The following is a 19,737-nucleotide window of genomic DNA, read 5'->3' as shown; positions in this document are numbered from 1 at the left end:
GAGATTTGTAATTCTGGTATGCACATTGAATAACATACCCTTTACTCTTGTATCGGTATACGCACCTAACACGGGCCAAACCCGATTCTTGAATAGAGTACTGAAATTAATTAATAAGAAAAGGAAGGGGCAATTATTAATGTTTGGGGATTTTAATATCACTACAGACCCTGAAATAGATACGTCCTCCTCTTCTTGTAGATCCGTTCCATCTTTAGTTGATACTCTGTGGAAGGCAGAATTGTTTGATATTTGGCGAATTCAACATCCATCAGACAGGGATTTTACGTTTCACTCAGGAGTACATAATGTTTATTCTCGCATTGATATGTTCCTTATTGACAGGGCAGCATTATCAAGAGCGGTGGACACGGAGATAGGACAGATTAAATGGTCCGACCATGCTGCAATAACAATGACTTTGTCAGAGGACAACAATTACTCCCCAAGATATCTCTGGAGGAGCAACCCTATCCTACTATCTTGTCCACAGCATGGTCGGCGCATTGAATCAGACCTGAAAGAATTCTTTCATCTCAACAAACTAGACGCAACTAACCCCGTGGTATTATGGAATGCCCACAAAGCATGTATTAGAGGGTCATTCATACAACAGGGCGCGGTGCGGAAGAGGAAATTAGAGGAGGCCATGTCACAACTGCTTGCCAAACTAAAACAACTGGAGGACAGCAATAAAAAAAATCCCTCACCCTCAACTGCAGAGCCTTTAAAACAAATAAGGCAGGATCTGAGGAATCATATGTTAGAGTTCTTTGAGAAAGGGCTCCGTAAAACCAAGGCACACTTTTACTCCCAGGGGAATAAAGCAGGTAAACTTCTGGCGGCTAGTCTCAAGGCGAAACGGATAAAAAGTAGAATTCCATACCTCTTACATCCTAAGACACAAACTAAAATGTACTCCCCATTGGATATAGCAGAGGGTTTTCAGACATATTACCACGACTTATATAACTTAAAGGATTCAATACCAACTCCCCCAAACTTGACCGATATGATATGTAATTACCTCAGCTTTATAAACTTACCTACGCTAACAAATGCACAACTACAAACCCTAAATGCCCAAATAACAACTGAAGAAGTTGAGAAAGTAATAGCTTCCTTACCCCGGGACAAGGCACCTGGCCCAGACGGATTTGCTAGTCATTACTATAAATGGTTTTCACATATTCTAAGCCCCTTTTTACGGGACTTTTGTCAGTCCGCCTTGTCCTCTGGAGTCTTTCCTAAAGAAAACTTCCAAGCCATTATTATCACTCTACCTAAACCGGGTAAGCCATCTGATAGACCCCAAAATTTTAGGCCCATATCTTTGTTGAACCAGGACATCAAAATATACGCTAAACTTCTAGCCCTTCGGTTAGCTACAATACTTCCATCCATAATCCATACAGACCAGACTGGTTTTGTCCCAACCCGCCAGTCTTATTTTAATACTAGAAGAATGTTGGGCATTTTTCATCAGGCCAAACAACAGAAAAGCCTCTTGCTGGTCCTGGCTCTGGACGCCGAGAAGGCGTTCGATAGGATAAGATGGTCGTTCGCCTTCTCAGTGCTTTCTGTTATGGGATTTAGTGGTCCTATCATGCTTGCAATAGAGGCTCTATATAGCAAGATAGGTAGCTTGATAAAGACTATATTGTCAAAACGTTGCTGCTGTTATTTTGGTGCAATAAAGAACACTGAATAAGGAAGCTACTAGAGTGCCGTGACCTTCTTCATCTCTACATGGTAATTTTGGGGGTCTCTGAGGCCGAGACCTGACGCCACGAGCACCGCCGCAAAATCTTTTGAGTTGACCCAAGTAAGTGGTGCTGTCCTACCACCTATTTCTTCTCTATATAGCAACCCCACAGCTAGCGTATATGTCAATAGGGCCCTGTCAGGGGCGTTTGATTTGACGAACGGCACCAGGCAGGGTTGTCCATTGTCCCCACTAATTTTTATTATTGCCATGGAACCACTGGCTCAAGCTATAAGGCTGGATCCCCTCATTTCTGGAGTTAAAATTGGAGGTCAGGAACATGTAATCTCACTATACGCAGATGACGTTCTACTGTCACTATCAAAACCAGAAACATCCCTAGCAGCGGTCATGAGCCAAATAGAATCATACGGAAACATCTCATATTACCATCTTAATTCCTCCAAGACACAAGCATTCCCAATCCACATCCCGGAGGCCCTAACATTATCCTTTCGGGAAAAATGGGACTTTGATTGGTGTACGGATAGCATCAAATACCTGGGTACTAACATGACCCCCTCATTGTCAAAATTATATAACCTTAACTATGAATCCCTGCTAATAGCGATTGGTAGAGATCTGGATAACTTTCACAAACATGAAACGTCATGGTTAGGCAGAATTGCAGCTTTTAAAATGTGTATTCTCCCTCGTTTCCTCTATCTGTACCGCACAGTTCCGATCCTGTTGCCAAATAGGTTTTTTAGTAAGGTGCAGCATATATTGCCCAAGTATATTTGGCAAAATAAGAAACCGAGGGTGGCTAGAAACATTATTCAAAAAACTTGTGGAATGGGAGGTCTTGCAGTACCGGACATGAAATTATATTATATAGCCTCTTTAGTATCCATGCTCAGAAATTGGAAGCAGGAAACAGTGGGGATCCCCTGGGTACAGGTAGAACAGGCACAAGCATCGCCTTTTACTTTGCCAGACCTATTACATCTGCCTTTCTGGGACATCCCAGTCCCAAATAAACTAAATCCAACAATACTGGCTTCCATTACAGCATGGAAACAATTTCATAGCACAGAAAATGGGGGGAGACTGCCAACACTGGTCTCATTGCCATTTTCTTTTATCAGAGCTTTACTCCCGCACACAGATTTATCTGGGTGGCACTCAGAGACTAAGTGCACAGTGGAATCGCTATATGAGAGTGGGATGCTGAAGTCCTTTCAATCCTTGAAAGAACAACTGAAGCTACCTAAGTCAGAATTTTTTAAATACCTACAAATCCGGCATCTGCTACAAACATTACGCCCTCCAAAATTGAGTTGTAACCAAATGGGTATGATTTACCTTTCTGGTAATCCTAAAGGGATAAAAACACTATATGAAGCATTGCTCCAACCAACCCAATTTAAGAAATCTCATCCCATGTGTAAATGGGAAAGATCACTGAATATTTCTATAACTGACAGTGATTGGCAGAGAACAATCAAGATGATCAACTCTCATCTACAATGTTCCACTCACGTGGAGTCGGCTCTAAAAACAATTTTGCACTGGTATTATACACCTGAAACGTTACAATGTATGTACAAGGGAGTGTCTGGCGAATGTTGGAGAGGTTGTGGCGGTAGGGGAACACTTCTTCACATCCTTTGGCAATATGCCCATTGATAACAAGTTATTGGAAAGCATGTGGAGAACTGTTGGGCCTATTACTCCCACAGAAGTTTGGGTGGACACCGCAACTTGCCCTACTTCTAGTTGGAGTGGTTGATTTCCCTGTAGATGTCACGGATGGTGTACAGGAAACAAGACAATACCATATAAACAATGTCTCTCTGGATCCACAACTAAGGAACAAAGGGAAACCCCTGCAATAGACCTGCCGCTCTCCCTCACTGCTCAGCCTATGCGAACACCCCAAAGGTGGATGGCCGCATATCCACGTTCCTCGGCTATCTATTACCTGAAGACCCTACAATAGTGAAGGGACACGACCACCGGCTCCCTACACTGACACGGAGGGAGTCAGGGTCACCTGGATCCAGAAAAGACAAAATCATAAATACATAAAAAGCACTTATCTTGCAGACGAATGACGACTGACGACTGGGAACAGGGAACTGGGAACAGCATGCACACACACTCCAGGAAGTTGTATCAGCCGCACACTACTGCATTATGGGGAGGAACTTAAAGGGTAGCGATCAGTCTAACTGCATGACAGCTGAGATAGACTAACGAGATGAGAAACTAAACCAAAACAAAGAAATTCAAGGAGGAGGATCTGAGAAGCTCCTGTGAGCGCTTCTCAGCTGTCTGGCTGTGACAGTACCCCTCCCTCTAGGAGTGGACTCCGGACACTCAGGGCCCACCTTCTCAGGATGGGACCTATGGAAAGCCCTGATGAGACGAGAGGCCTTAATGTCCATCACTGGGATCCACATCCTCTCCTCAGGACCATAACCCTCCCAATGAATGAGGTACTGGAGGGAACCGCGGACAAGACGAGAATCCACAATCCTAGAGACCTGAAATTCAAGATTTCCATCAACCATAATCGGAGGAGGAGGCAAAGGCGAGGGTACAATAGGTTGAACATAAGGTTTCAATAAGGACTTATGAAAAACATTATGGATCTTCCAAGTCTGAGGAAGATCAAGACGGTAGGCAACAGGATTGATGACAGACAGGATCTTGTAAGGCCCAATAAACCTAGGACCCAACTTCCAGGAGGGAACCTTCAATTTGATATTCTTGGTAGACAACCACACCAGATCACCAACATTCAGGTCCGGACCAGGCACACGTCTCTTATCCGCCACACGCTTATATCTCTCACTCATGCTCTTTAGATTATCCTGAATCTTTTGCCAAATAGATGACAAAGACGAGGAGAATCTGTCCTCATCAGGCAAACCAGAAGAGCCCTCTCCCGAGAAAGTCCCAAACTGCGGATGGAACCCATATGCACCAAAAAATGGTGACTTATCAGACGACTCCTGACGACGGTTATTTAAAGCAAACTCAGCAAGGGACAAAAAAGAACACCAATCCTCCTGATTCTCCGCCACAAAACAGCGCAGATATGTCTCCAGATTCTGATTGACGCGCTCTGTCTGGCCATTCGACTGCGGATGGAAAGCAGAAGAGAATGACAACCGAACCCCCAAGCGAGAACAGAAAGCCTTCCAGAATCTGGAAACAAACTGCGTGCCCCTATCAGAGACTATGTCTGAAGGAATCCCATGCAATTTGACAATGTGGTCAATAAATGCCTGCGCCAGCGTCTTAGCATTGGGCAAACCAGGAAAAGGGATAAAATGCACCATTTTGCTAAAACGGTCCACCACCACCAGAATCACAGACTTCCCCGAGGAACGAGGCAAGTCCGTTATGAAGTCCATGGACAGATGTGTCCAAGGACGGGAAGGAATAGGCAAAGGAAGGAGAGGACCTGATGGCCGTGAATGAGGGACCTTGGCACGAGCGCAAGTCTCGCAAGCTGCCACAAAACCCTCAACCGACTTACGAAGCGCAGGCCACCAGAATCTCCGAGCGATGAGATCCAGTGTGGCTCTGGCCCCCGGGTGCCCAGCAAGGACCGTGTCGTGGTGTTCTTTAAAAATCTTGTGTCTCAAAGCGAGAGGCACAAACAACCTCCCAGGAGGACAAAGATCAGGAGCTTCTGACTGGGCTGCCTGCACCTCTGCCTCCAATTCAGGAAAAAGAGCAGAGACCACCACACCTTCAGCCAAAATGGGACCCGGGTCTTCAAAATTCCCACCTCCCGGAAAACAACGTGACAGGGCATCTGCCTTCACATTCTTAACCCCAGGGCGGAACGTAACAACAAAATTAAACCTTGAAAAGAACAAAGACCATCTGGCCTGTCTCGGGTTCAGACGCTTGGCTGACTCCAAGTAGGCCAGATTTTTATGGTCAGTAAACACGGTAATAGGGTGTCTGGCTCCCTCTAGCCAATGGCGCCATTCCTCAAAAGCCAACTTGATGGCCAACAATTCCCTATCTCCCACATCATAATTTCTCTCTGCGGAGGAGAGTTTCTTTGAGAAAAAGGCACACGGTTGCCATTTGGCAGGAGAGGAACCCTGAGACAAGACCGCACCCACCCCTACCTCAGAAGCATCAACCTCAACTATGAAGGGTAACGAAATATCAGGTTGTACTAGGATGGGAGCGGAAGCAAAACTCTCCTTGATATTAGAAAAGGCCTTACGCGCCTCTACCGACCAGGAAGAAAAATCTACCCCCTTTCTGGTCATATCAGTGAGTGGTTTAACAACAGAGGAATAATTCAAAATAAATTTCCTGTAATAATTGGCAAAGCCCAAAAAACGCATCAGCGCCTTCTGATTCTCGGGAAGCTCCCACTCAAGCACAGCGCGGACCTTCTCGGGGTCCATGCGAAAACCAGAAGCGGAGACAAGAAACCCCAGAAATTGGATTTCTGGAACCGCAAACACACATTTTTCCAGTTTCGCGTATAATTTATTCTCCCGCAGGATGAGCAAGACCTGACGTAAGTGTTCCTTATGAGTCTTGAAATCAGGAGAAAAAATCAAAATGTCATCCAAATACACTAATACAAATTTTCCCATTAAATGATAAAAAATGCTGTTGACGAAATGCTGAAAAACGGCTGGGGCATTCATCAAACCAAAAGGCATAACCAAATTCTCAAAATGGCCCTCAGGGGTATTGAAAGCCGTCTTCCATTCGTCTCCTTCTCTGACCCTAACCAGGTTGTATGCCCCTCTTAGGTCTAATTTGGAAAAGACTTTAGCCCCAACAACTTGGTTAAACAGGTCCGGGATCAGAGGAAGCGGATAAGGATCACGAATAGTGATACTGTTCAGCTCCCTGAAATCCAGACAAGGTCTTAAAGAACCATCTTTTTTCTTAACAAAGAAAAAACCAGCGGCAACAGGTGACTTCGAGGGTCGTATGTGTCCTTTTCTCAGACTCTCAGAGATATAAGCCCGCATAGCGACCCTCTCAGGTTGGGAGAGATTGTATAAACGAGATTTAGGCAGCTTGGCGCCTGGGATGAGATTAATAGGGCAATCATACTCCCTGTGCGGAGGCAAACCCTGAACTCCACTCTCAGAGAAGACATCCAAAAATTCAGAGAGGAAAGGTGGTACAGTCTTAGTAGAAACCTCAGAAACAGATGTTATGAGGCAATTCTCTCTGCAAAAGTTACTCCAACCATTTATTTGCCTCGCTTGCCAATCAATGTATCACGGTCGGCGTGGCTATCACATACGTGACACAGAGGGAGGGAACGAGGAAGGCCCTGCCCAAGTGAGAGGGAAGGTGGTGACCCCTGACTCACCTTGCGGCTGGCACCTGGCTGCCCTGACGTCCCTAGACGGGTTCCTCACCCGTACGCCGATCACGTGCCTAAAGCCCTGGCTTTCCCTGAGCTGAGCCCTAGATAGTGAACAGGGCGGTGGGAACACTAGTCCGCACCACTAGCTCTAAGGGAAAACACCAAGGGGAGGACAGACAACACAGACTCAACATATAATCCCAGGTGGGCGACAACAGGAGACAACAATAAGTCCAACAGGGATCCGGAGGGTAGCACTCTGGAACGACAACCAGGATTCACAACTCCAGTGGGTCAGTATAGATGTCCAGGCAGGAAGCTCTATAACTGGCAACTAGAGAAGTGTGAGGGGAGAATATAAGGAGGTTGGGAGTGGCAGACAAGAAACAGCTGAGGAGGAGAAGCTATGGATCCCTGAGTGAGACAAAAAGGATAGCAAGGCAAACACAGAAAACAATCACTAAGAAACAACGTGATCTTTAGATATAGAGCGCGCAGCCACCCGCTGCGACTTCCTGACCCCGGGTATAACGGAGTCAGACGTGGCTCTTGATACCCTCGTGACACAATGGTGGGGTTATGTTTAGTGAGCCAGGGTAGCCCCAACACTAGAGGAGTAGGCAAACCGCTAAGGACGAAACATGACACATCCTCAACATGAGCATCACTCACAATTAAACGGATATTGTGAACTATGCCCTTTAATGATTTCTGAGAAAGTGGAGCTGAATCAATAGCAAAAACAGGAATATCCTTTCCCAAAGTGCATACCTGGAAACCATGAGTTATTGCAAATTGATTATCAATGAGGTTGACAGCTGCTCCACTATCTACAAAAATCTCACAAAAAATGCTCTTGCTCTCTATCGCCACCCTAGCAGGCAGGACAAAACGGGAACTACAAGCAAACGGAAAACCTTCAATTTCCGCCTCAACCCTGCCAATAGTAACAGACGGAACATTTTTAAAAGATTTTTTCCTTTTTGTCTCTTTATTACTCCCAGAAAACTGCCTGAATCTCCTAGAGGGACAAACATTTGCCAGATGATTTATACCTCCACAACAAAAACAAACCCTCCCCTGCGGGCTGAATCTTCTATTGTCAGAGGCAATCAACCCCAGCTGCATGGACTCCTGCTCAGAAGGGGCTGACAGCGACTGAGACCCCTGTGCACAGAATGAGACCGCTGCACTGTCCCGGGACTGAGTATGACAGGAAGGAGAGATCTCTCCTCTCTCTCTAAGACGCCTGTCAATATGAACAGCCTGAGACATAGCAGAATCCAAGGAGGTAGGTCTTTCATGAAAGGCAAATGCATCTTTCAATCCCTCTGAAAGACCATAGCAAAATTGACTTCGGAGTGCAGCATCATTCCAACCCGTATCTGCTGCCCATCTCCGAAATTCTGAACAGTATATCTCTGCGGATTGTTTACCCTGGCATAACAGACGTAGTCTAGACTCAGCCAGAGCAATACGATCCGGATCATCATATATCTGACCCAGGGCTAAAAAGAATTCATCCACTGAGCGGAGGGGCCGTGCCCCCTCCGGCAGCGAAAAGGCCCAGGACTGAGCGTTACCCCTGAGCAGCGATATAATTATCCCCACCCTCCGTTCTTCATCACCAGAAGAATGGGGAAGAAGGCGAAAATGGAGTTTGCAAGCCTCTCTAAAACGCACAAAATTCTCACTACCCCCGGAGAACGTATCCGGGAGCGAGATCTTAGGCTCAGCACAAACTCCATGAACGCAAGCTGAACCGGTCACTTGAAACTGAGAAAAAGTCTGACGGAGATCAGCTACCTCCAAAGAAAGACCCTGAAAGCGTTCAGCCAAAAGTGAAACCGGATCCATGCTTGAGACGGTTTTGGCGGCTGATAATGTCACGGATGGTGTACAGGAAACAAGACAATACCATATAAACAATGTCTCTCTGGATCCACAACTAAGGAACAAAGCGAAACCCCTGCAATAGACCTGCCACTCTCCCTCACTGCTCAGCCTATGCGAACACCCCAAAGGTGGATGGCCGCATATCCACGTTCCTCGGCTATCTATTACTGGAAGACCCTACAATAGTGAAGGGACACGACCACCGGCTCCCTACACTGACACGGAGGGAGTCAGGGTCACCTGGATCCAGAAAAGACAAAATCATAAATACATAAACAGCACTTATCTTGCAGACGAATGACGAATGACGACTGGGAACTGGGAACAGCATGCACACACACTCCAGGAAGTTGTATCAGCCGCACACTACTGCATTATGGGGAGGAACTTAAAGGGTAGCGATCAGTCTAACTGCATGACAGCTGAGATAGACTAACGAGATGAGAAACTAAACCAAAACAAAGAAATTCAAGGAGGAGGATCTGAGAAGCTCCTGTGAGCGCTTCTCAGCTGTCTGGCTGTGACAGTAGAAAGTAGGAAACTGGTATGCATTCTTTGTGTTTTGGCCAAATTGATGCTATTGTGGAGATGGAAATCTCAGGAAGTGCCGCAAGTAAGGGACTTAGTGTCCGCTATTAACACTACCTTTGCTTAAGAAAAAATCATAGCCCTAGGTAATGGTTCCTACCAAAAATGTACGAAACAGTGGCAATTTTGGATGACATCTCCACATTGTAAAATGGGATGAGGACGAAGTAAGAGGGGACATATCTGTGATTTTTCTTTATCTAGTTATAACCACGCATGAGCTTTGGATTACCAATAAATCTACTGTACAAAATGTCTGTTAGAAATAAGGTGGAGGGGGTGGGCATCTAATTACTAATTTCCAGAGATATAAGGCTTTATTCTTGGAAAGCTTAAAAGAATCCATATATAAAAATTGTGCTCCAGCCGTGGATAATGTTCATAGAAATCAGTGGCGTTATTCTTTGACAATAGTTATATCATTGTAATGTTATTTTTGTTATGAATAACTCAACTGCCATAGATGTGATTAAAATGCATCTTTATTGTAACATGTCTAAAATTGAAATGCCAATAAAAACGATTGAAACAAAAAAAAGGTGTTTGCCCACCAAAATAGTACCAATCTAACCGTCACCTCATCCCGCAAAAAATGAGCCCCTACCTGAGACAATCGCCCAAAAAATAAAAAAACTATGGCTTAGAATATGGAGACACTAAAACATCATTTTTTTTGTTTTAAAAAAGCTGTTATTGTGTAAAACTTACATAAATAAAAAAAAAAGTATACATATTAGGTATCGCCGTGTTCATATCGACCGGCTCTATAAAAAGATCACATGACCTAACCCCTCAGATGAACACCGTAAAAAATAAAAAATAAAAACTGAGCTAAATAAACCATTTTTTGTCACTTTACATCACAAAAAGTGTAATAGCAAGCAATCAAAAAGTCACACGCACCCCAAAATAGTGGCAATAAAACCGTCATCTCATCCCGCAAAAATCATACCCTACCCAAGGTAATTGCCCAAAAACTGAAAAAATTATGTCTCTCAGACTATGGAAACACTAAAACATGATATTTTTTTGCTTCAAAAATGAAATCATTGTTTAAAACTTACATAAATAAATAAAAAAGTATACATATTAGGTATCGCCGCATCCGTGACAACCTGGTCTATAAAAATATCACATGATCTAACAAAAAATAAAAATGGTGCCAAAACAGCTATTTCTTGTTATCTTGCCTCACAAAAAGTGTAATATAGAGCAACCAAAAATCATATGTACCCTAAACTAGTACCAACAATACTGCCACCCTATCCCGTAGTTTCTAAAATGGGGCCACTTTATTGGAGTTTCTACACTAGGGGTGCATCAGGGGGGCTTCAAATGGGACATGGTGTAAATAAAAACAGTCCAGTAAAATCTGCCTTCCAAAAACCGTATGGCATTCCTTTCCTTCTGCGCCCTGCCGTGTGCCCGTACAGCTGTTTACGACCACATATGGGGTGTTTCTGTAAACTACAGAATCAGGGCCATAAATATTGAGTTTTGTTTGGCTGTTAACCCTTGCTTTGTTACTGGGAAAAATGGATTAAAATGGAAAATTCTGAAATTTCATCTCCATTTGCCAATAACTCTTGTGGAACACCTAAAGGGTTAACGACGTTTGTAAAATCTGTTTTGAATACCTTGAGTGGTGTAGTTTCTTAGTTGGGGTCACTTTTATGGAGTTTCTACTCTAGGGTTGCATCAGGGGGGCTTCAAATGGGACATGGTGACTAAAAAACTAGTCCAGCTAAATCTGCCTTCCAAAAACCGTATGGCATTCCTTTCCTTCTGCGCCCTGCCGTGTGCCCGTACAGCGGTTTACAACCACATATGGGGTGTTTCTGTAAACTACGGAATCAGGGCCATAAATATTGAGTTTTGTTTGGCTGTTAACCCTTGCTTTGTAAAAGTAAAAAAAATATTAAAATTAAAAATCTGCCAAAAAAGTGAAATTTAGAAATTGTATCTCTATTTTCCATTAATTGTTGTGGAACACCTAAAGGGTTAACGACGTTTGTAAAATCAGTTTTGAATACCTTGAGGGGTGTAGTTTCTTAGATGGGGTCACTTTTATGGAGTTTCTAGTCTAGGGTTGCATCAGGGGTGCTTCAAATGGGACATGGTGTCAAAAAAACAGTCCAGCAAAATCTGCCTTCCAAAAACCGTATGCCATTCCTTTCCTTCTGCGCCCTGCCATGTGCCCGTACAGCGGTTTACAACCACATATGGGGTGTTTCTGTAAACTACAGAATCAGGGCCATAAATATTGAGTTTTGTTTGGCTGTTAACCCTTGCTTTGTAAAAGTAAAAAAATATATTAAAATGGAAAATTGGCCAAAAAAGTGAAATTTAGAAATTGTATCTCTATTTTCCATTAATTCTTGTGGAACACCTAAAGGGTTAACGACGTTTGTAAAAATCAGTTTTGAATACCTTGAGGGGTGTAGTTTCTTAGATGGGGTCACTTTTATGGAGTTTCTACTGTAGGGTTGCATCAGGAGGGCTTCAAATGGGTCATGGTGTCAAAAAAAACAGTCCAGCAAAACGCCTTTCAAAAACCATATGGCATTCCTTTCCTTCTGCGCCCTGCCGTGTGCCCGTACAGCGGTTTACGACCACATATGGGGTGTTTCTGTAAACTACAGAATCAGGGCCATAAATATTGAGTTTGGTTTGGCTGTTAACCCTTGCTTTGTAACTGGAAAAAAATTATTAAAATGGAATTTTTTTAAATTCTATCTCTATTTTCCATTAATTGTTGTGGAACACCTAAAGGGTTAACGACGTTTGTAAAATCAGTTTTGAATACCTTGAGGGGTGTAGTTTCTTAGATGGGGTCACTTTTATGGAGTTTCTAGTCTAGGGTTGCATCAGGGGGCTTCAAATGGGACATGGTATAAAAAAAAACAGTCCAGCAAAATCTGCCTTCCTAAAACCGTATGCCATTCCTTTCCTTCTGCGCCCTGCCATGTGCCCGTACAGCGGTTTACAACCACATATGGGGTGTTTCTGTAAACTACAGAATCAGGGCCATAAATATTGAGTTTTGTTTGGCTGTTAACCCTTGCTTTGTAAAAGTAAAAAAAATATTAAAATGGAAAATTGGCCAAAAAAGTGAAATTTAGAAATTGTATCTCTATTTTCCATTAATTCTTGTGGAACACCTAAAGGGTTAACGACGTTTGTAAAAATCAGTTTTGAATACCTTGAGGGGTGTAGTTTCTTAGATGGGGTCACTTTTATGGAGTTTCTACTGTAGGGTTGCATCAGGAGGGCTTCAAATGGGTCATGGTGTCAAAAAAAACAGTCCAGCAAAACGCCTTTCATTCCTGGCATTCGCCTGGCATTCCTTTCCTTCTGCGCCCTGCCGTGTGCCCGTACAGCGGTTTACGACCACATATGGGATGTTTCTGTAAACTACAGAATCAGGGTCATAAATATTGAGTTTGGTTTGGCTGTTAACCCTTGCTTTGTAACTGGAAAAAAATTATTAAAATGGAAATTTTTTAAATTGTATCTCTATTTTCCATTAATTCTTGTGGAACACCTAAAGGGTTAACAAAGTTGGTAAAATCAGTTTTGAATACCTTGAGGGGTGTAGTTTATAGAATGGGGTCATTTTTGGGTGGTTTCTATTATGTAAGCCTCGCAAAGTGACTTCAGACCTGAACTGGTCCCTAAAAATTGGGTTTTTGAAAATTTCAGAAAAATTTCAAGATTTGCTTCTAAACTTCTAAGCCTTGTAACATCCCCAAACAATAAAATATCATTCCCAAAATGATCCAAACATGAAGTAGACATATGGGGAATGTAAAGTAATAACTATTTTTGGAGGTATTACTATACATTATAAAAGTAGAGAAATTGAAATTTGGAAATTTGCATAAAAAAAAAAATTGGTAAATTTTGTATTTTTTTATAAATAAATATTATTTTTTTTGGCTTCATTTTACCAGTGTCATGAAGTACAATATGTGACGAAAAAACAATCTCAGAATGGCCTGGATAAGTCAAAGCGTTTTAAAGTTATCAGCACTTAAAGTGACTCAGGTCAGATTTGCAAAAAATGGCCAAGTCCTTAAGGTGAAATAGGGCTGAGTCCTTAAGGGGTTAAAGGGGTTGTCCCACTTCATTAAATCTGTTTAACCCAATTTACTTTCCCCAATGAACATTTATTCCTATCTATGTCATTAAAAAAAATGCTTCAGTCTTCTGCAAACAGCTTCTATTAGAAGCTGTTGTTTACCCTGGTGTCCCATGGATACGGCCGGCTTTTCGTCGGCCGCATCGTTTCGCCGCGCCTGCGCACTACAGGCAAAGAAATACTCGGCCGGCCTCTCCATTACATGAACGCGCACGACCGCGCATGCGCAGTATATCCACCGCGTCTTAGATAGAGCTGCGCATGCGCGGCCATCCGAACAGTTCGGGCGAGTCAGCGGAGTGAGCGGACGGACGTCGGAGGATACTGTAAGTATAATATCTAATGGCCCACTAATAGACCAACGATTATTGAACTCTGCAATAGAGGGGGTTCATAGTGAATTCAATGGGGGCATATTTATATATAGAACTTTGGGCAACTATATTATCTCTATTCACACTGGGGGCAACTATATCAATTTTATGCACAATGGGGGCAACTATATTATAACTATGGACACTGGGGGCAACTATATTTATTTTATGTACAATGGGGGCAACTATATTATAACTGGGGGCAACTATATTATAACTATGGACACTGGGGGCAACTATATTTATTTTATGTACAATGGGGGCAACTATATTATATCGATGGGCACTGGGGGCAACTATATTATAGCTATGGTCACTGGGGGCAACTATATTATAACTATGGACACTGGGGGCAACTATATTTATTTTATGTACAATGGGGCAACTATATTATATCTATGGGCACTGGGGGCAACTATATTATATCTATGGGCACTGGGGGCAACTATATTATATCTATGGGCACTGGGGGCAACTATATTATATCTATGGGCACTGGGGGCAACTATATTATATCTATGGGCACTGGGGGCAACTATATTATATCTATGGGCACTGGGGGCAACTATTTTATATCTATGGGCACTGGGGGCAACTATATTATATCTATGGGCACTGGGGGCAACTATATTATATCGATGGGCACTGGGGGCAACTATATTATATCGATGGGCACTGGGGGCAACTATATTATAGCTATGGTCACTGGGGGCAACTATATTTATTTTATGTACAATGGGGGCAACTATATTATATCTATGGGCACTGGGGGCAACTATATTATATCGATGGGCACTGGGGGAAACTATATTATAGCTATGGTCACTGGGGGCAACTATATTATAACTATGGACACTGGGGGCAACTATATTTATTTTATGTACAATGGGGGCAACTATATTATATCTATGGGCACTGGGGGCAACTATATTATATCTATGGGCACTGGGGGCAACTATATTATATCTATTGGCACTGGGGGCAACTATATTATATCTATGTAAACTGGGGGCAACTATATTATATCTATGGGCACTGGGGCAAACTATGAGTTTTATGCACAATGGGGGCAACTATATTATATCGATGGGCACTGGGGGCAACTATATTATAGCTATGGTCACTGGGGGCAACTATATTTATTTTATGTACAATGGGGGCAACTATATTATATCTATGGGCACTGGGGGCAACTATATTATATCGATGGGCACTGGGGGCAACTATATTATATCTATGGTCACTGGGGGCAACTATATTATAACTATGGACACTGGGGGCAACTATATTTATTTTATGTACAATGGGGGCAACTATATTATATCTATGGGCACTGGGGGCAACTATATTATATCGATGGGCACTGGGGGCAACTATATTATAGCTATGGTCACTGGGGGCAACTATATTATAACTATGGACACTGGGGGCAACTATATTTATTTTATGTACAATGGGGGCAACTATATTATATCTATGGGCACTGGGGGCAACTATATTATATCTATGGGCACTGGGGGCAACTATATTATATCTATGGGCACTGGGGGCAACTATATTATATCTATGTAAACTGGGGGCAACTATATTATATCTATGGGCACTGGGGCAAACTATGAGTTTTATGCACAATGGGGGCAACTATATTATATCTATGGACACTGGGGGCAACTATATTATATGTATGCACACTGGGGGCAACTATATGAATTTTATGCACAATGGGGGCAACTATATTATATCTATGGACACTGGGGGCAACTATATTATATGTATGTACACTGGGGGCAACTATATTATGGGGGCGGATGGAGGAGGCACTTATGGGGGCGGATGGAGGAGGCACTTATGGGGGCGGATGGAGGAGGTACTTATGGGGGCAGATATGCAGAGATGTGTATGTGGCGGTTTAGAATCAATGCGGGTGAAATATAGAATCAGATGTAGCAGAGCTGAATAAGCGCTGTTCAGTCACAGTACTAATGGTGAAGGAAATAGACGGATTTAGCAGAGATGTGTATGTGGCGGTTTAGAATCAATGCTGGTGAAAGAGAAACAGATGAAGCAGAGCTGAATATGCGGCTGTTCTGACACAGTGCTGGTTGAATAGAAAAACAGATGTAGCAGCTCTGTATATGTGGCAGGTCAGCATCAATGCTGGCAAAAGAAACAGATGTAGTAGAGCTGAATATGCGGCTGTTCTGACACAGTGCTGTTTGAAGAGAGAAACAGATGTAGTAGAGCTGAATATGCGGGTGTTCTGACACAGTGCTGTTTGAAGAGAGAAACAGATGTAGTGGAGCTGAATATGCGGGTGTTCTGACACAGTGCTGTTTGAAGAGAGAAACAGATGTAGTGGAGCTGAATATGCGGGTGTTCTGACACAGTGCTGTTTGAAGAGAGAAACAGATGTAGTAGAGCTGAATATGCGGGTGTTCTGACACAGTGCTGTTTGAAGAGAGAAACAGATGTAGTAGAGCTGAATATGCTGCTGTTCTGACACAGTGCTGGTTGAAGAGATAAACAGTCAGATGTAGCAGAGCTGTATATGCATCTATAAAGATACATAGTGTGAGGTTTATACACAACTGGAGTACAGCTGTAATGGAAACAAATCTGCATCAGTGCTGAGGGGTGGGGGTCGTTCAAGCTTTTGGGCTAATGTATAATATGGAATTATAGTTTTTGATGCACAGAATGGGTTTGTAAAAGATCAGACAGAGATTTTATGTGTAAAACTGTACACTGAGCTCACTTCACATGGCTCTGAGTGACCATTCCCCTCACAGACACTGCTTACTGATGAGTCATACTCTTCACATGAACGAGCAGTGCTCAGTGTGATGTCATAAGGAGGTGTGGCCGGCCTTCACTCTAGCTGCCTAAGCCCGCCCAGCCTTAGCTGCAGAAAACCAGGAAGTACCAGCAGAGCTGGCTGCAGGTGAAGCTGATTTAGCAAAGTGGGAAAACCCCTTTAAGGTCAGTATTAGGGTCAGGGGTTAGATTAGTGTTACAGTTCGTATTAGGGTACTTTTACACTAGCATTATTCTTTTCCGGTATTGAAATCCAGTAAAAGGTCTCAATACCGGAAAAAATACATCAGTTTTGTCCTAATGCATTCTGAATGGAAAGCAATCCATTCAGTATGCATCAGGATGTCTTCTATTCCGTCCCTTGTATGGTATTTGACCTGACAAAATGCAGTATTTTTTCCTGACAAATTCCCGGAACAATACCGCACTTGCCGGATCAAGCATTAATTTCCATAGAGATGTATTAATGCTGGATCCTGTACCAAGTATTCCGGAAAAAGACTGCATCGCCGGATCCGGTTTTCCGGTCTGCGCATGCGCCAGGACGTAGGAGGAGCTATTTTTGCTTTTGATCTTTAAAGGGGTTCTGCACTAAGCGTCCCCGCATTTCCAAATCAATCATGTGTAGGCACAAGTCGGTTGGGGGGTTATCTGTCCCAGACTTTGTAAAATACTACAAAGCAGCTAGATTAGCCCAAATGTTCTTGACCCACCATATGGATTGAAATGGAGGCTTCTAATATCTCCCCTTATTCCTGGAGGGCTTTGATCTGGAATGAAGGCGCGATACCACATTCCATACGATCTTCCTCGCTATTATCATATTACTCACTGCCTCTGTGGAGATCCGTTCGATTTAAACATAATTTCCAATCCAGGCCCTCCCCCCTGGTTTAAGTTATAGGAAATCCCCAATTCTCCCCGGGTCTCCAACGCTGTAACTTCACATGGTGGTTGAATAACCGACTATGCACATTGCATAAGTTCCTAACCAGAAGTAAACTGTTATCAATCGACAACTTCAAAGATGCCCACTCCCCTCCAGTTGGGGAATATCTTCATATGAATCAAGTGTTCTCTTTCCTGAAGTCTTTACGAACACCAGATGGGAACATTACGCTCTCCCCATTCGAGCGATCTATTACCTACTCCTTATACAGACAGGGATTACTTTCTCGTATTTATGGTTCGCTATGTAACTTACATGAAGGTGTCAAACTGCCCTATATGAGAGCCTGGGAGGAGGACATGCAACAAGAATCTTCATCCCCCAAATGGTTCCAGAGATCCCAAACTCTTACGAAAGGATCCTGGCAGGTCACACTAGCCGAAACCTCAATTAAAATACTACACAGAACCTATATGGTCCCTGCCAGACTCCATCGTATTTACCCAGAGGTTTCTCCCAACTGCTTTAGAGGTTGCGAAGATGAAGGATCTATGCATCACATTTGGTGGTCTTGCCCAATTGTTAGACGGATGTGGGCTCAAACAACTTCTTTACTGTCTACAGTATTACAATGTAATTTCCCTATGACGCTACCTCTGTGTTTATTAGGCGACAAGCCTCATTGGTTGACATATGCCAAGTTTAAACTATCACAACACATATTGATGGCCATTGGCCACCAGGATTCACATAGCTTTTAAGTGGCGTACTGATACTCTCTGCTTACAAATGGTGCTAGATAGGATTAACAAAATCCTCCAATGTGAAAAATTGTCAGCCTTTACGCACCGATACATTCAATACTTTTGAGAAGGTGTGGGAACCTTGGCTGTCCTCTTCCTATGCCTCAGACATACACTACAGTATCTCATTATAGTTAGGCTACTTTCACACTTGCGTTCAGAGCGGATCCGTCTGCTGTCTGCACAGACGGATCCGCTCCTATAATGCAGACGTTGGGATCCGTTAAGAACGGATCCGTCTGCATTGTAGCTTAGAAAATATTCTAAGTGTGAAAGTAGTTCAGACGGATCCGTCCAGACTTTACATTGAAAGTCAATGGGGGACGGATCCGTTTGAAGATTGAGCCATATTGTGTCAACTTCAAACGGATCCGTCCCCATTGACTTACATTGTAAGTCTGGATGGATCCGCTTGCCTCCGCACGGCCAGGCGGACACCCGAACGCTGCAAGCTGCGTTCAGGTGTCCGCTTGCTGAGCGGAGCGGAGGCTGAACGCTGCCAGACTGATGCATTCTCAGCGGATCCGCGTCCACTCAGAATGCATTAGGGCAGTACGGATGCATTCGGAGGCGCTTGTGAGCCCCTTCAAACGGAGCTCACAAGCGGACACCCGAACGCTAGTGTGAAAGTAGCCTTACTATGTCGATATCCTCCAGAAGTGAAGGACCCCTCTCTGATGATTGTTACCTCCATTCGTGTTTGATGGAACACCACCTATATTCTGAATTTGCTGAAATATGAACGAATATGTATATGCCTCGATAACCCATTTTTCCTTTCTGTAATTCTGTTGAAGTATTACTTTTTGTAAGTTTACTTGCTTACTTATGCTCAAAAACAAAATAAATGATTTTTGAAACTAAAGAAGTTCTGCACTTTGTTTTAACTGATGATCTATCCTCTGGATAGATCATCAGCTTCTGATCGGTGGGGGTCCGACACCCGGGACCCCCGCCGATCAGCTGTTTGACAAGGCAGCGGCGCTCCAGCAGTGCCGCGGCCTTCTCACTGTTTACCGCTGGCCCAGTGACGTCACGACTAGTATCAACTAGTGTGGGCGGGGCTAAGCTCCAATCAAGTGAACAGAGCTTAGCCCCACCCACGCTAGTTGATACTAGTCGTGACGCCACTGGGCCAGCGGTAAACAGTGAG

The sequence above is a fragment of the Bufo bufo genome, chromosome 6 (assembly GCF_905171765.1).
Source record: "Bufo bufo chromosome 6, aBufBuf1.1, whole genome shotgun sequence".
NCBI lineage: Eukaryota > Metazoa > Chordata > Amphibia > Anura > Bufonidae > Bufo > Bufo bufo.
The sequence above is the reverse complement of the archived record's forward strand: the minus strand, read 5'-3'. Positions refer to the sequence as shown.